At 44.6% G+C, this 18,853-nt stretch overlaps 1 long non-coding RNA gene across 16 annotated transcripts in view; it reads right to left on the minus strand.

The window, feature by feature from the left end:
* LOC124524294 (uncharacterized) overlaps positions 1-18,853 on the minus strand; it is a 232,621-nt gene that overhangs the window by 51,720 nt on the left and 162,048 nt on the right. For 3 of the 16 annotated variants that reach the window (XR_006965200.1, XR_006965197.1, XR_006965205.1), the window contains one exon: positions 16,493-16,753. The exons of 12 other annotated variants lie outside the window; for them this stretch is intronic. This is a non-coding gene — a long non-coding RNA (uncharacterized LOC124524294). Of the gene's footprint in view, positions 1-16,492; positions 16,754-17,905; positions 18,123-18,853 lie in introns of those variants that run through there. One more of the 16 variants, XR_006965198.1, reaches the window with a different exon arrangement.

Genomic DNA, 18,853 nt, shown 5'->3' on the forward strand with positions numbered 1-18,853 from the left:
CCTTGGGTGAGTTGCTTTATCTCTCTGAACTTCTACCTCTACAACAATAAAATGAAAACATGGAAAAGAGGATTGCGATGATTAAGAGTAAAACATGTGGGAGGGGACTCGTCCAGTTCCTGACACAGTGCTATGTGCTATGCAAGAGATAGCTACTATTATTCCTAAAAATGTAACCTTCCCTGGGAGAAGTCTCTGCATCCTTATACCTACAATCTGAACATGAAGTTTTGGCTGAGAATTCTCCAATTTTCTCCAAATTATGTATAACCAACCTACTTTCTCCAAAGTTGTTTAGTTGTAGAACAGAAACCAAAATATGTATACACTACACACACATGTTTATATTTAAATTTGTATTTAAATTTAAATCTGTATTTAGATTTACATTTATAGTGTATGTGTTTTATCTGGCCTTGTATCCCAATGTCTGTATTATAAGGTGAGGACAGCAATGATTTCTATTTGCAGCACACTTTCAAAAGAGCCTCGGGTAAAGAAAAACATGACATGAACCATGAGTTTTTAAATATTCTATTCTCTTCCCTGGGCCTCCGCTCTTGACAGACACTTTACCTTATTTAGCCTCTGCCGCCTGGTCTTCAAACCTCTAAATAGATCGGTTATTTCAGGCTAGCCAAACCCTCGAAATTATTTGCCAGCAGCCCTTTAGAAACATATCCCCCTACTGGGAGCAAAAGCATCCAGAGAAGGACTGTGTGTTTGCTCTCAGCCCCCTCCCCTCTAAGCCTTGGCTTAGGAAGGAACTGCAGGCGAAGGAAGGAGCCCGGCTTCGAGGTCATTGCCAAGTTTGCCACATCCCCGGTAAGCTACAAAGCCTGAAAAGCCTCCGTTTCCCCGTTTCCCCACTGGTGAAGTCGGGGGCTTACACTTAACTTTGGAGAGTTATTGGGATAATTGACTGATGATTAAAATAGTCACTCATTAATGACAGTTAACAATAGATAAGGCCACGGGTCGTGAGATTACACCCCAGGGATTAGCTTTAAAAGCAAACTCCCGGGGCGCCTGGGTGGCGCAGTCGGTTAAGCGTCCGACTTCAGCCAGGTCACGATCTCGCGGTCCCTGAGTTCGAGCCCCGCGTCAGGCTCCGGGCTGATGGCTCAGAGCCTGGAGCCTGTTTCCGATTCTGTGTCTCCCTCTCTCTCTGCCCCTCCCCCGTTCATGCTCTTTCTCTCTCTGTCCCAAAAATAAATAAACGTTGAAAAAAAAAAATTAAAAAAAAAAAAATAAAAGCAAACTCCCTGGGAGAGGTGGTGGGTTTTACAGTCACATGATGGTGTAAGTACAGGGCATACCTGGACAATTTCTATAAGTCTTTTACAAGGAGGGAAGGAACAGGGAGGCCTCTCCAAGCCCTCAGGTGCAGACAGAGAGGAGCGCAACACCGAATTGGCTAGCGCCCCAAGCAACTGACCAGACCACTTCCATCATGGTTGGCCTTGTCTCCCTCTGGCACTGGTAGGACTCCTTAAAGCCCATCACAAACCAACAGAAGAAGGTATGGTTCTAAAAAGATGCCTCTCTCAGCAAAGCTGAACATTTTAGCTGAACATGTCCACTTGCTGATTTCAATCTGCAGACCTCTCACATTGTTCTCCAGACGGCCCAGAAACCAGCTGCCCACACTTACGGCTCTAGATCTCTGTACAATTTGAAAAGACTTCCTTACACGATTTTCTCTTTCAACAGTGTTCACTGAGAGTGAACTATGTCCTAGGTGCTATCTAGGATTTGTGACCGTGTCAAGGGAGGCTCTCTGGGGAGATGGCATTTGAGCAGGGACCTCGATGAAAAGAGGAAGTGAGCCATGAAGAGCTCTGGCAGGAACATCCAGGCAGAGGGAAAGGCAGTGCAAAGACCCAGAGGCAGCAGGAGGTTATGATTCCCACTGTATGCATGAGGACACTGAGGCTTCAGAAGATTAACCTGCCCAAGGCCCCCTGACAGGTAAAAAGAAGACCTTGATCTTGAACCCAGCTACTCATCAGTTATTTCAGACTTCTTAGTACTCAAGTAAACTGGATTACATTAACCCAATTATAAAGGTACTTGTTCCAGGTTTCTCCCGAACCAGGGGCCATCCATCATTGTGGGGGTAGTCATTATTATCAATGGCAAATATTTACTGAATGCTTACTACGTGTCAGATGCTATGCTAAGAGTTTTACAAGTGCTATCTCATGTTAGCCTATCAAGAAATCTATGAGATGAGGCACCTGGCTGGCTCAGTCCGTAGAGCATGTGACTCTTGATCTCAGAGTTGTGAGTTCAAGCCTCATGTTGGGCTTAGAGATTACTTAAAAATAAAAAGGAAATTAAGAATTTCTTTTTAATGCTTATTTATTTTTGAGAGATGAAGAGAGACAAAGCACGAGTGCAGAAGGGGCAGAGAGAGGCACACACACAAAATCTGAAGCCAGCTCCAGGCTCTGTGCTGGTAGCAGAGAGCCAGATGCGAGCCTTGAACTCACCCACAGTGAAGTCACGACCTGAGCTGAAGTTGGACACTTAACCGACTGAGCCACCCAAGCACCCCCAAAAATAAAAAGGAGAGCTTAAAAAAAGCAATAAAAAAGAAATCTATGAACAAGTACCAGTGATATCCTCATTTTAAAGATGAGGAAACAGGCCTGAGGCTTTCCACTGAAACCGGGCTCCAAGAAACTTTTGCGAGGCCCAGCATTGGGACAAAGTTGGTAGTAAGGGAGATGGGAAAGGAACACTGGGAGACACAGAGACAAGTGTCACTGGGGCCCCCGAGAGCCATCAGCTCTGCTTTTGCAGTGTGTTTCCCCTCTGTGTTCGCCTCCCCTCTCGGAGGAAGGTCATCCTGCTTCTTTGCAAGAAGGTTTTCAGAGACGCAGAAGGAAAGCTATCTTTATTCAGGAGGGCTCCAAGAAGCAAAGACGATGCGGCACATTTTTAAAGTTTTTTTTGTGAAATCATTGTGCGCTGAGAGTTCCACCCAGCAGTGAAAGCCAAGGGCTCTGGAGTGAGACAGACCTGGGTTTGAATTCCAATTCCACTTGGGAGCTGTGGGGGCCCTGAGTAAGTCATTATTCCCCTAAAACTTCTGTTTATTCCTCTTAAAGCTTCCATTCATTCTTCCGTAAGATGGGGGTTAAAAACATCTACATTATAGTATAAGATTAAATTCAATAAGTTTTTTTATATATCAAGTTCTTAGTCCAGAGCAAGTACTCAACAAATGAAAGAGATGATGATGATGATGATGATTTCTATCATTTTAAAAGCACCTTTGGTAGTTTGGCAGGTTTTTCAAACCTAAACATAGTCTGGGCCACCTGGGTGGCTCAGCTGGTTGAGCATCTGAATTCAGTTCAGGTCGTGATCTCATGGTTCGTGAGTTAAAGCCCCACACCGGGCTCACTGCTGACAGTGCACAGCCCACTTCAGATCCTCTGTCCCCTCTCTGTCCCCCTCTCCCCTGCTTGTGCTCTCTCAAAAATAGACATTAAAAAAAAAACGCTAAACATAGTCTTACTATGTAATCCAACTGTTGTACTTCTTGATATCTGCTCATACAAAATTAAAACGGTGTCCATAAACAAACCTGCACATAGATGTTTATAGCAGCTTTCATAATGCAGTGCATAACTGACAAAACTTGGAGGCAAATAAGATGTCCCTTAGTAGGTGAGTGGATGAATAAACTGTGGTACATCCCAATAATGGAATATTACGCAGCGCTGAAAAGAAAGGAGCTAGCAAGCAATGAAAAGACACGGAGGAATCTTACATGCACATTACTAAGTGAAAGAAGCCAATCTGAAAAGGCTACATACTAGATGATTCCAATTATATGGTATTCTGGAAAAACCAATCTATGGAGACAGCGAAAAGATCAGTGGTTCCCGGGGGTAGGGGTGGACAGACCAACAGGCAGAGAGAATTTTCAGGGCAGTGAAAATATATGTATGACACTATAGTGATAGATACATGTCCTTATATTTTTGTCTAAAACCTCAGAATACAGAACATCAAGAGTGAACCCTAATGTAAATTATGGCCTTTGATTGATTATGACGTGTCCATGTAGGTTCACTGATTGTAACAAATGTCACCACTCTGGTGGGGGGATGTTGATAACTGGGGAGGTTATGCGTGCATTGGGGCAGTGGGTATACGAGAATGGTATAATTTTCCTCTCAGTTACCTGTCCTCAAAAATAAAGTATACTTTTTTTTTTTTTTTTAACGCTTATTTTTGAGAAGAGAGAGACAGAGCATGAGCGGGAAAGGGGCAGAGAGAGGGAGACACAGAATCTGAAACAGGCTCCAGGCTCTGAACTGTCAGCACAGAGCCCGACGCGGGGCTCGAACTCACGGACCGTGAGATCATGACCTGAGCCGAAGTCGGATGCTCAACCGACTGAGCCACCCAGGCGCCCCTAAAGTATACTTTTTAAAAACTCCAAAAAAATAAAGAATTTAAAATAAAATAACAAAAGCCATGGTTCCTTTAAAAAAAAAAAAGTATCTTTTGATGTAATCTTCTCCATCAATCCACTTCTGACCATCCTAACCACATTATTAAAAATATATCTCCCTTTTCAGAATTCTCATTGCACTGCAATTTGTCTAGCAATTACCATTTTGGTTACACTGAAATTATTGGGGGATTTATCTTATTTCTTTTACTATAATACACTGGAAGGTTCTGGCAGGAATGACAGCATACTACTCAGGTTTCTATATTGCATAGGGATGGTGCTTAAAAAAACATAGCTGTGGAATTTAATCACTGGAGTCTAGATTTCTAGTGCTGATAAGGTATTAATTAGCCACACATGACTATTTAAATTTAAAATTAAATCAGTGTAAAATTAAATTTAAAAATCAGTTCCTCAGGTGCACTAGCCACACTCCAAGCTCTCAACAGTCACGTGCAGCTACTGGCCGCCACATTAGATAGCTCAGGTACAGGATATGTCCATCACTACAGAAAGTTCTACTGAACAGTGCTCTATTCTAGAGCATCCTTGTTCACCTTTTTCATATAGTCCTTGAATTAAAATTGTGTTTACAATGCTTATACTTTATTTTCAAATTAAATAAAAACATTTTCTAAAATCCTGGTTGAATTACCCCCACTGTGCTCTCAAAATACGAATGACCCCTAAGACAACCTGGCTGTTTAGAGAAGTGGCTGATTCCAAGTCTAGGGCAAGAAATTTTTAAGATAAGCCTGGCCATCGAGTCATATCAGAAAATAAGGCAGATATCAAAGACTAGTGGGGTCGGGGCGCCTGGGTGGCGCAGTCGGTTAAGCGTCCGACTTCAGCCAGGTCACGATCTCGCAGTCCGTGAGTTCGAGCCCCGCGTCGGGCTCTGGGCTGATGGCTCGGAGCCTGGAGCCTGTTTCCGATTCTGTGTCTCCCTCTCTCTCTGCCCCTCCCCCGTTCATGCTCTGTCTCTCTCTGTCCCAAAAATAAATAAACGTTGAAAAAAAAACAAAAAAAAAAAACCCAAAGACTAGTGGGGTCCTGTCAAAAGGATTCGGGAGTCAACTTAGAGAAGATCCCAGTGGCCAGAGGATGTGAGGATTAATAAGAATTAACCACAAAGGACTGAATCACCCTGCATATGTAAAAATTCATAAGTTCATAAAGAACAAAACGAAAACCCTTTCAGTCCTTCTGGAAGATGAGAGGGAAACAATTTCTTATTTTTGAAACCTGGTAAATAAAGGGGAAGACTCTTTCCTGTAGGAATTGTTCCTCAGGGCAACCACAAACAGATGTTTATGGAAGCAATTCCAGGGGGAAAAAAAAAGAACAAATGAAAGATTAGAAGATCCCATTTTGCAAACCCCTGCTGCAATAATGGCTGGGGCAAACAATCATCAGCGTCTGCTAAGAGCACAGAGGGACCTTGAGGCACAATGGGCCTCCTGCTGTAGGAACACACACTTATATGAAGTCACATCTAAGGTGAATGAGACCTGTAGGCCACCAAGAGGCAGGATCTAGCAGCCAATCTTAAGGAAACGCAGGCAGTGAGGAATGTGTTCAAGGACACCAGGGAATCCAGGCCTTGGAAAACTTTATGGTATAAAGGGGGAAAAACAGAAGAGGTGGGAAGCTGGAGATTAAAATAAATTGTAGAGACACCTGACATAGCAACCAAATGCAACAAGCAGACCTTGTTTGGATCCTGATGTAAACAAATCAATTGTAAGAAAGTGAGAGACAGAGAGAGAGAGACAGAGAGACAGAGAGAGAGAGAGCCCTCATGCATCTGCAAGAACTGGAGAAAGTTCAACAACGAGGAACTATTCGGTTATATTAGGGGATTATTACTGATTTCTAAAGTGTGATTATGCGTTTTGGTTATGTCTTTTGTAAAAGAGTTCTTATCTTTCAGAGACACACACTGAAATATACAGATAAAAATGACACAATTCTGGGATTTACTCAAAATAATCCTGAATATGTGTTACATTTTTCCCAATGAAAAGTTCATCTAACTCAGTCTCTGTTTTCCCCAGCTCCATCCTGTAATCGTTTAAAATAAGTTTTCCAGGATGGCATTCCTCTGGTCTAATTTTGACAAGTGGAGGGGCTTAGGCATAAAGGTTCTGAGGAAAAGGCAGTCTCTGAACTTATCAGAGGGCTGTTGCATTAGAAAGCTCTGCAGCCAAGTTCCCCCCAGATGGTAACCGGGTTAAAAGCCTCACTATCTGCTGGGGTGTTCTCTCTCTCCCTGCATATTCTAATTCACCAACCAGATTGTCATTCAAGTCACATGCAAATTACATTGTTCCAGAAATTTGCAGGTCAGCCTAGAGGGGCTTTCAAGTGCAGGCGGAGGTGTCTCCACCTCCTCTCCTCCCCCTCCGGTGCTACCCCCTTCTATTCTTTCCACTTTAACAAAATGTACAGAAGTACAGAAACTCCTCTTTCAGTGTATAACTGAGGCTACCCTCTGGGAGAGCTTCTTCTGCCCCCGCCCCGGCCTTCCCCCTTCCAAGGATGAGTCAAGATCAAGAGCTCAAAGTTCAAACCCCCAGCTGGAAGGAAGGAAGCTTCTTTCACAAATCAAACTCCTGGGCACAGGTGAGCACTCTTTTCTAGGAATCTTTCAAAGAGGTTACAAGGCCTCAGTGGCATAGGACTAGTTTCTATGTTCACATTTTCTTCCAGGACGCCTGGCCTTTCTTCTGATTCCTATTCCGTAAGTTACGATCACATTTCACACCGACTCCTGTGATTATTCCCAGTGAGGCCACCGGGGTTTCGGATGTTCCAGCACTCTTCAATTACACGTTTGCAGGCTCTCTCAAGGATGGTGTGGCAAACAGCTAGTTATCCCCCTGCTGATCTATCCTGTCCTTTCAGGGTAAAGACTGCCCTGGTAAAGACGACATTTCCCAGCCTCCCTTGCAATTTGGCAGGGTCATTAGACTTAAGTTCTAACCAGTGGGCTAGAAAGAACAATTATGGTATCAATTTGGAATTCTGTCTTGAGAGAAAAGGCGATGAGTGCTCCTGGTCCTTCCCCCCTTCTACTGGCTGGAGAAGATGAGAAATGGATTCACAAGAAGAAAGCATGAGTTGAGAATGGAGCGGTCCCACAGCCCTGAATTGCCACCTCTGCACTGTGACACTGTGGCATGAGGAATATGACTTGTATCTTGTGGAAGCCCGGAGAACTCTTGGTTTGGCAGTTTACCCTGTATCTTAACGAATACAGACGGCTACCTACGACCTCTGGGAACCAATTCTACTTGGACAACTCTAAACACGACTTTATTTCCAAGAACCTGAAGCAGCTCCTTCCCATCACTTTCTTGTCCCAATTTCCTGTCCCTGAAGCCATGCGGTGCAATGCAGTCACTTTGATGATGTGTCTGTCCATGGCTATAAACTCAAGATTCACTTTGGGAGGCTGAAATTTTTCCATAGAGCACTCCACACGAACCTCTCCTCTTGAACGTCAAATGACAAGGAAGGTTTGGAAACATCAAGGAGTATTGGGCCTCTACTCCTACTTTCCGAGGTCCCTAGAGCTCGTATCTTTATGGTTCTTCCTTGGAAAGAGCATTTCCTTCCCACCAAGAGCCAACAGCTCGGCCAACACTGGCAGACATACTCCATTACAAGTAATAATGGGACTCAAGCACTTTAGAAGCTTTTACTAATTGAGCTGCTGAATATCCCTGTGAAGTAGGTAACTGTTATCATCCCCAATTACTGTCAAGAAGCTGAGCTGCAGAGATATTAAGTGGCTTGCCAGAATCGTGCAGCAGAGTTGCAAGCAGAGTAAGTTCTCTGGTAGAGGCTGAATTTCAGCCCTAGTCAAAGGAACCAGAAATGTCCTGGAAATCAGGAGACCTGTGTTCCGGTAGTGGTTCTGTCATCAACCACTGAGTAGAAGTCATTTCCTCTTTCTGTGCTCAAGCGTGTGCACGCTCGTGTGTGGGTGTGGGTGTGTGGGTGTGTGGGTGTGTGTGCGTGCACGCATTCGTGTGTGGGTGTGCATGTGTGTGTGTGTAGTCTGAATAATCTGCCCACCCTCCGGGCTTTTTCCCACTGAAGGCGGAAGCGGAATTTCAAAGGAACAGACATCCCACTGCTGATTCTCCCAGGAAGAAGTTAATCCTGAGACAGGAAATGAAGATTTAAAGGAGAAAACTTTCTCTTTAATGGGGAAGACTCCAAGGTGAAGAAAGGCCTGTGTTGGGTTAAAGTACGGTTCCCAGGATGTTCAGGGGAGTTAGGGGCTGGCCCAGGACACATGGTGAAGTGAGGAGCGGTAGGGAGTTCAGGGCCCCTTTCCAGGCCAAGGTGGGGCTGCTGAAGAAGGTGACGAAGGGAACACAGCCCAGCCTGGCAGTGATCAGTTGAGGCCAAGTTTATGGAGTGATGGGGCAAGGCCAGCAGCCCAGGAAGGAAAAATGTGAAAGACTGTGCTCAGAGGTGCAAAGTGGTACTTTGGGAAATGTTCCTAATCCACAGGGACACTGAGAAGAGCAAATTTCTCAGCATGAATGTTGTGTGCGCTGTGCCCTAAATATTTAGAAACAAACAGGAGGGGCGCCTGGCTTGCTCAGATTCGTTAGAGCATACAGCTCTTGATTTTGGGATTGTAAACTTGAGCCCCACGCTGGGCGCAGAGTTTATTTAAAAAAAAAAAAAGCAAAAGAACAAAAACAAAATACTTTGGGAACAAACAGAAGTCACAGGCTGCATGGCATGGGACACTCAGAGATCTGTAAGCCTCCTTTTCACTGAGACACATGAGCCAGAGCCCTGTGCGGCTGGAAATCCGGCCCAAGGCCTCGGGAGGAAGTCTCACTCAGGATTTTCACCCCTACCGCAGTCCACACTGGCCCCAGCTTGTAGGTAATGGCTGAGGTTGTGCTTAGGGCACAGGGCCTTCATTCATTGGAGGTCTGGTGAAGTCCCAGACTAAGAAAATGGGAAGGGGTGTCTGTGGTCTCTCTGTTCTATTCCCAGCTTTTGTTTTAAAGGAATTAAACTCAAGTAAAGTTTGGCTGACTCACTGCACACTCAATGCATCGTGACAAAGGTCAACACTACCCCAATCAATATCTGTCCCCCTGGAAAGTTCTATCACTCTAGAAAATTTCCTCAAGCTCCTTTCCAGTCAATCTCCTCACCCTTCAACAAGCAACTGATCTTTTGATTTCTATCATCTTTGTGTAGTGTGGTCTGTTTGAAAACTTGTTAGAAATGGAACCATACCGGGGCGCCTGGGTGGCTCAGTTGGTTGAACACCTGACTTCAGCTCAAGTCATGATCTCACGGTTCATGGGTTTGAGCCCCACATCGGGCTCTATGCTAACAGCTCAGAGGCTGGAGCCTGCTTCAGATTCTGTGTCTCCCTCTCTCTCTGCCCCTTCCCCACTCCCACTCTCTCTCTCTCTCTCAAAAATAAATACATTAAAAAAATTAAAAAACAAACAAACCTGGAACCATACTGTTTGTACTTTCTACCCATTTTTAACATGCAGATGCTGTTTTCAATTATGTGCCAGGAGTAAACATGGCATGCCAAGAAGATACCAAGACCCAGAGGCTATGCATCTCCCCTAGCACACCTGACAAGGCAGAAACAAGCTGGCAGAGATTAAATTTCTCAACCTTCATCTTTTGCTGCGTGTCCAGGCTGATCTCTTGCTTCCCTCAGTCCAAAGTCCTGAAACCTCAGGGCTTGCTTTGACCTCAACTCGCCTCCACCTGGCCCCAGCACAGACCAGTCTCTGTACCCTGAGGGTCCCGGCATCCTGGGCTATATTGGGCTAGAGTAACAATCCTGATGCAGGCATAGAGCTTTGTTAAAGCTTTAGAGCTAATAATATTTGCTACCATTCATCGAAAGCTCTCCAAGACACCATGCTTTATGTTCGCATGTATCATCTCAGATAATTTTCACAGCCCCTCCCCCACTCCTGAATTATTTCAATTTTACACATGAGGAAACTGAAGCTCACAGAAATTAGAATGAGGCTTCTAAGACTTTCATGTGCAAATGATTCACCTGGGGGGTCTTGTTTAAATGCAGATCCTTATTTAGTAAGTCTGGGGCTGGCCTGAGGATCGGTATCTTGTAATAAGCTGCCAATCAACACTGACGGTGTTGGCTCTTGGATCATAGTTGGAGTAGCAAGGGGTGACATAACCCCTCTGAGGTCACATCCAGGCTATGAACTCTGAATAGCTGCTTCCAAAGCTGGTGCTCTTAACCGTTCTGCTTATGTGGTGCGAAGAAGAAGGAGAAGGAGGAGAAGGAAGAGAAGGACGGGAGTGGGAGGAGGAGCTAAAGAACACTGGGGTGGTGGTGTGGGCAGATTGAACAAGTGAATCTGGAGGTTGGGACCCAGGGAGAGGAAGCAAGATGGTGGGCCGCTGGGGCCGGATTAGAGAAGAAGAATGGCCATCAGCCCCTGGAGGTGAGATTGATATAAAGTCTGGCCATTTAAATGTGTTTGCTATGTTTTGCTATAGGCCTTTTGATATAGCCCTGACCCTTCAGCAGCGTCTGTCACTCACATAACCTTGAGCTTGAATTGGTGCAAGTTTGGCCAGATGAGAATCGGGGTAGGATAGAACATATGTGGTAGGCAAAGATGGAGAAGGGAATCTAAATGGAAAGTCAGAGACAAAGGAGGTTAGGGGAGGGGAGGCCCCCTTTGCCCCTGCCCCAATTTCCCATGAGAGAAAATCTGGGTCTCTTACTGTGCTTGAGCTGGGCACTCAAGTTCATCTTGTTCATAATTTTAAGAGCAGTTACAAGATTTCACATCTGTTACTTCATTTATTACACATAACAGTCTTGGGGGGCCAGAGGCTACGAATCATCACTCCTTTTTCAAAGACTCAGAAATCAAGGTGTGGTGGGGTGGCCACTGGAATTTTCTCAGTCACCCAGTTGCAGGGTGTCAGAGGGGGGCCAGAAATGTGCTTCTCAATCCCCTCTGGGAATCAGAATCAGCTGGGAGTGTTTAAAGAGAACCTGTTGGGGCATCTGGGTGGCTCAGTCGGTTTAGCGTCTGACCTGGACTCAGGTCATGGTCTTACAGTTCGTGGGTTCGAGCCCCACGTTGGGCTCTGTGCTGACAGCTCAGAGTCTGGAGTCTGCTTTGGATTCTGTGTCTCCCTCTCTCTCTCTGCCCCGCCTCTGCTCATGCTCTGTCTCTCAAAAAAAAATTTTTTTTTTAATTAAAAAAAAATAAATAAATAAAGGGGATCTGTTGCCTGGATCTCCACCAGCAACCTGATTCGAACCTGATTCGAATTTAGAGTTGGGCCCGAGCATCAGGACCTATAACCCCCCCCCTTATCTGAGGAGGATACATGTCAACACCCCAGGGGATGTCTGAAACCACAGACAGTACCGAGCCCTGTATCTACTGTTTGTTCCTGTACATACATACCTATGATAGAGTTCAGTTCATAAATTAGGCACAGTGAGAGAATAACAATGACTACTAATAAAATAGAACAATTCTAGCAATGTAATGTGATAAGTTATGTGGATATGGTCTCTCTCTCTCTCTCTCAAAATACCTTTTTGTACAGTAGTCATCCTTCATTTCCTGGTGACAGGGAGATGACAAAATGCCTGTGTAGGAGATGCCGTGAGGTGAATGATGTAGGCGCTGTGACGTAGCATCAGGCTAGTAATGACCTTTTGACACTTGGTGAGAAGGAGAATCATCTGCTTCCAGACCACAGTTGGCCCTGGGGTAACTGAAGCCACCGAAAGCGAAACCACGGGCAAGGGGGAACTACCGTATTTTTCAAAAGCTTCTCATTGATTCTAATGTTCAGTCAGAGTGAGAGCCCCTACACTGGCTGATACACATAAAGTGCTTACCTCATTCAGCTCAAGGTCAGCCACAGCTAATGTCAGCGTCTGGGAACACTTTCACCATACAAATTCAAACCCCATGATGCCATGCTGTCAACCATGGTTCTCAGACGCTACTAATCCTAAGGATCACCTGGCTTGTTAAGACAACTCCCTGGTCCTCACACGCACAGTTTCTGACCTAGTAGGTCTGGGCTGGGAACTTAGAACGTGCCTTTCTCACAGGTAGGCTTTCCGGGTGCTGTTGGCCCAGGGATCACACTTTGAGAACCGGTTCTACAAACCAAGTAAGGGAAGGGGACTCAAGAAGGTGAATTCTTTTCCATCTTTCTGGGTGAAATGGCCAGGCTGGGGCTCTTCCAGTGGCCTGCCATGACAGGTGGAAGGATCTGCTTTCCAGGCCACCTTTCACCAGGTGCATTTAGTTAGGTGTGACTAAAAATGGCTTGCTGGTGACTGACCTTCCAGGACGGGGGCCTACATTTGATGGCTAAGACTGAGAGAAAACACCCCTAGCCTAGGCAATGCCGTCTGGCTCACATGATTAGGGACTACTTGAAAAAGAGAGGGGCTAGGAGGGGGGAGGAAAGGAAAATCTGTAAAAGAAAATCTCTGGTGTCAAATGTTCTGAACACTTGAATGCTCATCCAGGCTCTCACAGACACAGAGAAACATAATGATATACTATCTATCCTCTCAACCCAAGGGAAGCGTTCTAGAACCTTCTTGGGATTTTCTGTTCTGATGGAAAAAACCAGACGCCGCCCCATTTGAAGCCATGAGTTGCATCACGTGCAACCTCCCACCACCTCCACCCTGACCACAGCCTGATCAGTCCTATTAGCCCCAAACTGCCACCTGTAGGCCTAAGGCAGTCCAGCAGCCAATGAGGAGGCCCGGTGCAAGAACTCTGACCAATAGGGAAGCTCTGTGGTGGGCAGTGGCTACCTGTCCAAGTTAGAGCTACTCTCTGGGGGACACACAGGATGACGGTAAAGCAGCAGCAGTGGTTAGGAGGTGAGACAAAAACAGAAGGAGGGCTGAGAAACTGGGTTACCAGGAGGACAGAGTCTTCAGAATAAGCAGCCCTTGTGAGGTGCTGACAGGGTGGCCAGGTCACTAGTACTGCTGATGTTCTCAGCCATGTTCCCTACTGGTTTCTTGCCCACGAAGTTTGTTGGCTAAGTAGAGCTAATGACCTCCTCCCCCTTCCGCCACCCCACAGACCAGCGATGGAAGTCCGGGTTTAATTCAAAGACCCTCATGGGCCACAGTCCCCAAAGGTCATGCATCCATGTGTTTTCTCCTTGACTTCTTCCATGTGGTTAAGCAAAAAGACCGAGGACAACCGCAGCCATTTCTGCCTCCACACGTTTGTTCTCCTCTGTAGAAGTGCCTTCATCCTACCTTCAGACAGATATTCTCACCCCCCACTGTCTCTCCGGTCATTGAGGTGTAAGACTGGAAAATCAAATATGAGCTACTTTGGTGCTATGTCATAAGTGTCCTATGAATTCAGGTAAAAAGGTTCTACAGCATAACTCACCAGAGCTTTCTGCACTGAGATGCAGGTGGAGTCCCAGTTAAATATGGATATTTGATCCACAACCCTTTTGGTTGCCAGTGAAAAAGAATTCCAATTCAAATTGGCCAAAAAACAAAGGGCAGGCATGGGGTAAGGCACACAATGGGAGGGGAGAAAGGAAGGGGGAGGGTACCTTTACTTTAGAACATCCCACTGTCGCTGCATTCAGGAGTTCCAACACTCTCATTAAGACTCAATATTTCTCGGCCACCTGGGTGGCTCAGTCGGTTAAGTGTATGATCTCACGGTTTGTGGGTTCGAGCCCTGCATCCGGCTCTGTGCTCAACACTTGCTCAGAGCCTGGAGCCTGCTTTGGATTCTGTGTCTCCTTCTCTCTCTGCCCCTCCTCTGCTCATGCTCTGTCTCACTCTGTCTCTCAAAAATAAATAAAAGTTAAAAAAAAATTAACAAAGAAAAGACTCAATATTTCTCCATTCCTCACCTCTAGTTCTCTTCATTCTTGAGTGGTAAGCACCACCATTAGTAACTCAAGGCTTACATTCTACCAGTAGAAATAAATGGACGCCTTCTTTTCTCTTAGACCAGGCAGGAGTCCTGGCAAGCCTCTATTGGTCACAAATCTATCACAGCACCTGCTTATGGACTGGTGATGCCTAGGTTTTGTGCCCACCTCTGGACAGAGAGTAGGCAAGGGCTGGTCCCCAAAGGAGGGTTGGGATCCTATTATCAGAAGAATGGAGAATGAATGCTGGGAAGGCAAAACCTATAAATGCCTTCTTCAGTATTTTCCTTGGTTTCATTCTCTCTGTCTTTATCTTTGCCAAGGAAAGGTGGCCCAAAGCAGGATTTGGATAGGTTGATGTCTTGGCCAAAAAGCATCTCCATAACACCACCCAACATCACCAGTTCCTGTGAGGCTGGCCATGTGTTTTCTGGCATGGATTCTCTTTTGTCCTTGCTTCTTTCTATAATCTAGAACACAAGTATGAGGATCTAACATTCCCTTGCCAGTTCTATCTCTAATTTGTAAAAGGGCATTCCGTCTCCCTGACTTCTCTCCAAAGAGACTGAAGACTGTCCCCCATACATGGTCTCAGGGCACAAAGCACCTGTACCAACAAGGCCCCTGGACGCTTCCCAGTAATATTGTTTCCTTGAGCCCCACCCTGAGGCTTCTAAAGCTACAAGGGAAATCCAAGATTTCCCTACGTTCCAAATAATGTCTGCCTTTCCGTTTTCTGCTGTAACAAAGCTTAAAACAAAGGCAAAGATATAGGGACTCCTTTTTGATAAATTCTTCAAGATAATGTCTTCTATCTATCCTGAAGGAATTAATCATGCATACAAAGCTTATTAAATTACAAGCATATTAATCCCTCTATCATTTATAAAGGAAAAGAGTTGGAGACCATTTAAATATCCAACCATACAAGAATCAGTAAACAGCTAATGTACATTCACCGCCATTATGCAGCTATCACATAGGAATACGATGCAACCAATAAAAATAATGTAGAAGGATATCCAATGATGTGAGAGAATAGGATATGCTGCTAAGTGAAAACAGAAGAAAATGCTACCTTCCATTTTTAAAAACTGTGAGCACACTGTTATTGGCCGAACTGTGTCGCCCTCAAAAATCATAAGTTAAAGCCCCAATGCCAATGTGATTGTATCTGGAGATCCAGCCTACAGGGAGGTAATTAAGGTTCAACGAGGTCATAAGAATGGGGCCCTGATACAACAGGATTGGTTCCTTATAAGAAGAAACATCAGAGAGCCCACCGTCTCTATCTCTCTGCCATGGGAGGACATGGTGAGAAGGTGACCGTCTACAAGCCAGGAGGAGAGTCCTCACCAGAACGTGGCCACCCAGATCTGGGACTTCCAGCCTCCAGAAATGTTGTTTACGCCACCCAGGCTATGATATTTTGTTCTGGCAGCCTGAGCTAAGATACTCATGTGTACAGATGGCATGAAGCCATGTTAACAGGGATTATCTCTGTGAGTAGGATTACTGGGGACTTTCAGCTTCAGCATTTTATTTTTGTAGGCTTATTATAGGGAACAAATATGATTTTTATAAATGCACAAAATCAATGCTATCTTTCTATATGTCAGTAATGGTTACTTATGGGTATGACAGAATTAATACATGTTCAGTGAAGAAACTGGTGGTTTTATGTTCTTTTTGCCGATCTGTACTTTCTAAAATATCTATGATAAGTAGGTATTAATTTCATTTTTCAAAAAGTTATTTTCACACAGATTTTCCCCTTACACAGTAAATCATCTCTAAGGGATGCCTGAGGCGCATTTGTGTGTGTGTGTGTATGTGTGTGTGTGTGTGTGTGTGAGACAGAGAGAGAGAGAGAAGGAGAAGAGGAAAGAGAGAGATAGAAAGGGAGAGTGAGACCTTGAAAACCCATATCTTAGAATTCTTACACTCAACAAGCTTCAACTGACAGCCACTGCAGGTCAGGTGCCAATCTGTATTTTTTTTCTTTACTACTGTAATAGTTTTTTTTATCATGGTGTAAGAGTATTACCACACACTTAGCAGTTTAAAACAACACACATTTATTCTCTACCATTCCATGTGTATCAGGAACCCTGGCACGGCTTGGCTGGGTCCTCTGTTTAGGTTCTCACGAGAGTACAGTCAAGGTGTCAGCTGGGGCTGCATTCTCATTAGAGGCTCGACTAGGGAAGGACCTGCTTTCAACCTTCTTCAGGCTGTTGGCAGAAATCAGTTTCTCATAGTTTAGAGCTAAGATTTCAGATTCTTGCTGGCTGAATCTTGTTGGTCAGGGGCCACCGTCAGCTGCAAGAGACACCACAAGGTTTGTCCTTTCTACAGATGTTCCCCAGCATGGATGCTTGCTTCCTCCAAGCCTGCAAGGAATGTAGAGACTACAGCAGCACCTGACGTCTGGTAATCACATACACGTAATCATGTGTACTAGTGTGTAGAAGCAAGTCACATGTGGGGCGCCCGGATGGTTCAGGAGGTTGAGCAACCGACTTTGGCTCAGGTCGTGATCTCACAGTTTGTGAGTTCGACCCCACATCAGGGTCACTGATGTCAGTGCAGAGCATGCTTCAAATCCTCTGTCTCCCTTTCTCTCTGCCCCTCCCCTGCTCTCTCTCTCAAAAATAAATAAACATTAAAAAAAAAAAAGAAGTGAGTCACAAGTTCTGCCCAGTCTCACGGGGATGGGACCCACAAGGGCATAACCACAACAGGGCCACCTTAAGCATCTGCCACAAATGCTATATTTAATTTTATCAATTTTGATGCATTTGAAAAAATGAAACAATGTAAGATTTTTTTCATATTCTGTCTGAGACCATTATTTTTACAGGGCTTTAATTCTCTCCTTATCATATTTTTTGAGATTCTCACTCATCTTCTCTTTAAATTACTATGTAAAATTTTTAATGAAGTATAAGAATATCTCCAGGAAAAAGAACAAATCATAGATGTATACAGTTTGAAGACTTTTCATAGGGAGACCTGGCTGGCTCAGTCAATAGAGTGTGGGACTCTTGATCTCAGGGTTGTGGGTTTGAGCTCCATGTTGGGTATGGAGATTCCTTAAAAATAAAAGTCTTTATTAAAAAAAAAAGATTGTTCATGAAATGATTGCCCCCACATAACTGGCACAATGGATCAAGAATCACCACGTTCCTGGCGTTAGAAGCCCCCTTGTGCTTCCCGGCAGGGCTACCCTCTCCTCCTCTGCTAACTTGTTCATGCCTGTCGACCCCACTTATTGAGTTGTCCCAGAATAGGGATTTTTAGGCTTAGGAACAAGACCAGCTCAGCCAACCAGGACCAAAAAGAACCTTTGCTACAGACCCAGTGCTGATAGAAATGATGCTTTGGCTCAAGCAGGATTGAGCCGCTGGCATTTACAGGCTGATGACTTCCTCCCCACCGGAGAAATTGGAAGGAAAAAAACAAAAAACAAACCGTGTTGGAGGGAATCAAAGGCCAAGAGAGGAAGAGCTACTGTGGGGTGTTCTTCGCCCCTGGAGATGTCTCTACTTCCAGACTCACGTGAATTACTCCCCAGGGAAGCAAAGAAAATTTGCAGATGTGAGTGGGGGAACTAAGACTTCTCTGAGGCAGCACTGTCCAAGAGAAATATAATGCAAGCCATAGTATGCAGTTTTAAATTTTCTGGTGGCTGTGTAAAACAAAAGAAGAGGAAATAAGCTTTAATCCTTTTAATGATTGAATATTAAATAATAATTTAATTTTAACAATTTTTTTATTAAAAATATCCAAAATAATATCATTTTAACCTAAATCAGTATAAAATTATACATGAGATATTAATGAGATATTTTATATACAATGAGATGTTTTACTTTTTTATTTTCATACTAAGTCAAGGAAATCTAGTGCCTTAGTTCTAGAGTTTCACAGGCCAATTCAGACTAGCCACGTTTCAGTGGCTCAGTAGCTTACGTGCCTGATGACTATGGTATCGGTGGCCCGTAGAGTTCTAAGGATATGAGAAAATAAAAAATGCCGATTTTTCAAATGCTTCAAAGGTAGGTTCCAATGATAATCAAGACCCATGCATTCATTCATCAAACATTTTTGCATGCAGGGGCTAGAAAGAACTCAAAGCTTCTGCCCTTAAGGACCTTAAAATGGAGCAAGGGAGACAGACGTGAATAGACCATTATACCATCAGGAGGTGAATGCAGTGCCAGAGAAAAGCAGGAGGGAGCAAAGAGATGACCATCTACATGGCAAGGTGACTGGACAAACAGGCACCCTAATATTACCACCCATTACAATCAGTTAAGATGCCTCAAACTCTCATCATTCAGTGGGCTCTGTGTCATGAAAACAGCCAGGTTCGAATACAAACACCTATTCGGGCAGGGGAACATGGAAACTCACGCA

This window comes from Lynx rufus, unplaced genomic scaffold (genome assembly GCF_022079265.1).
Source record: "Lynx rufus isolate CCGP_SWC_20201006 ecotype Redwood Valley unplaced genomic scaffold, mLynRuf1.p SCAF_4, whole genome shotgun sequence".
Classification (NCBI taxonomy): domain Eukaryota; kingdom Metazoa; phylum Chordata; class Mammalia; order Carnivora; family Felidae; genus Lynx; species Lynx rufus.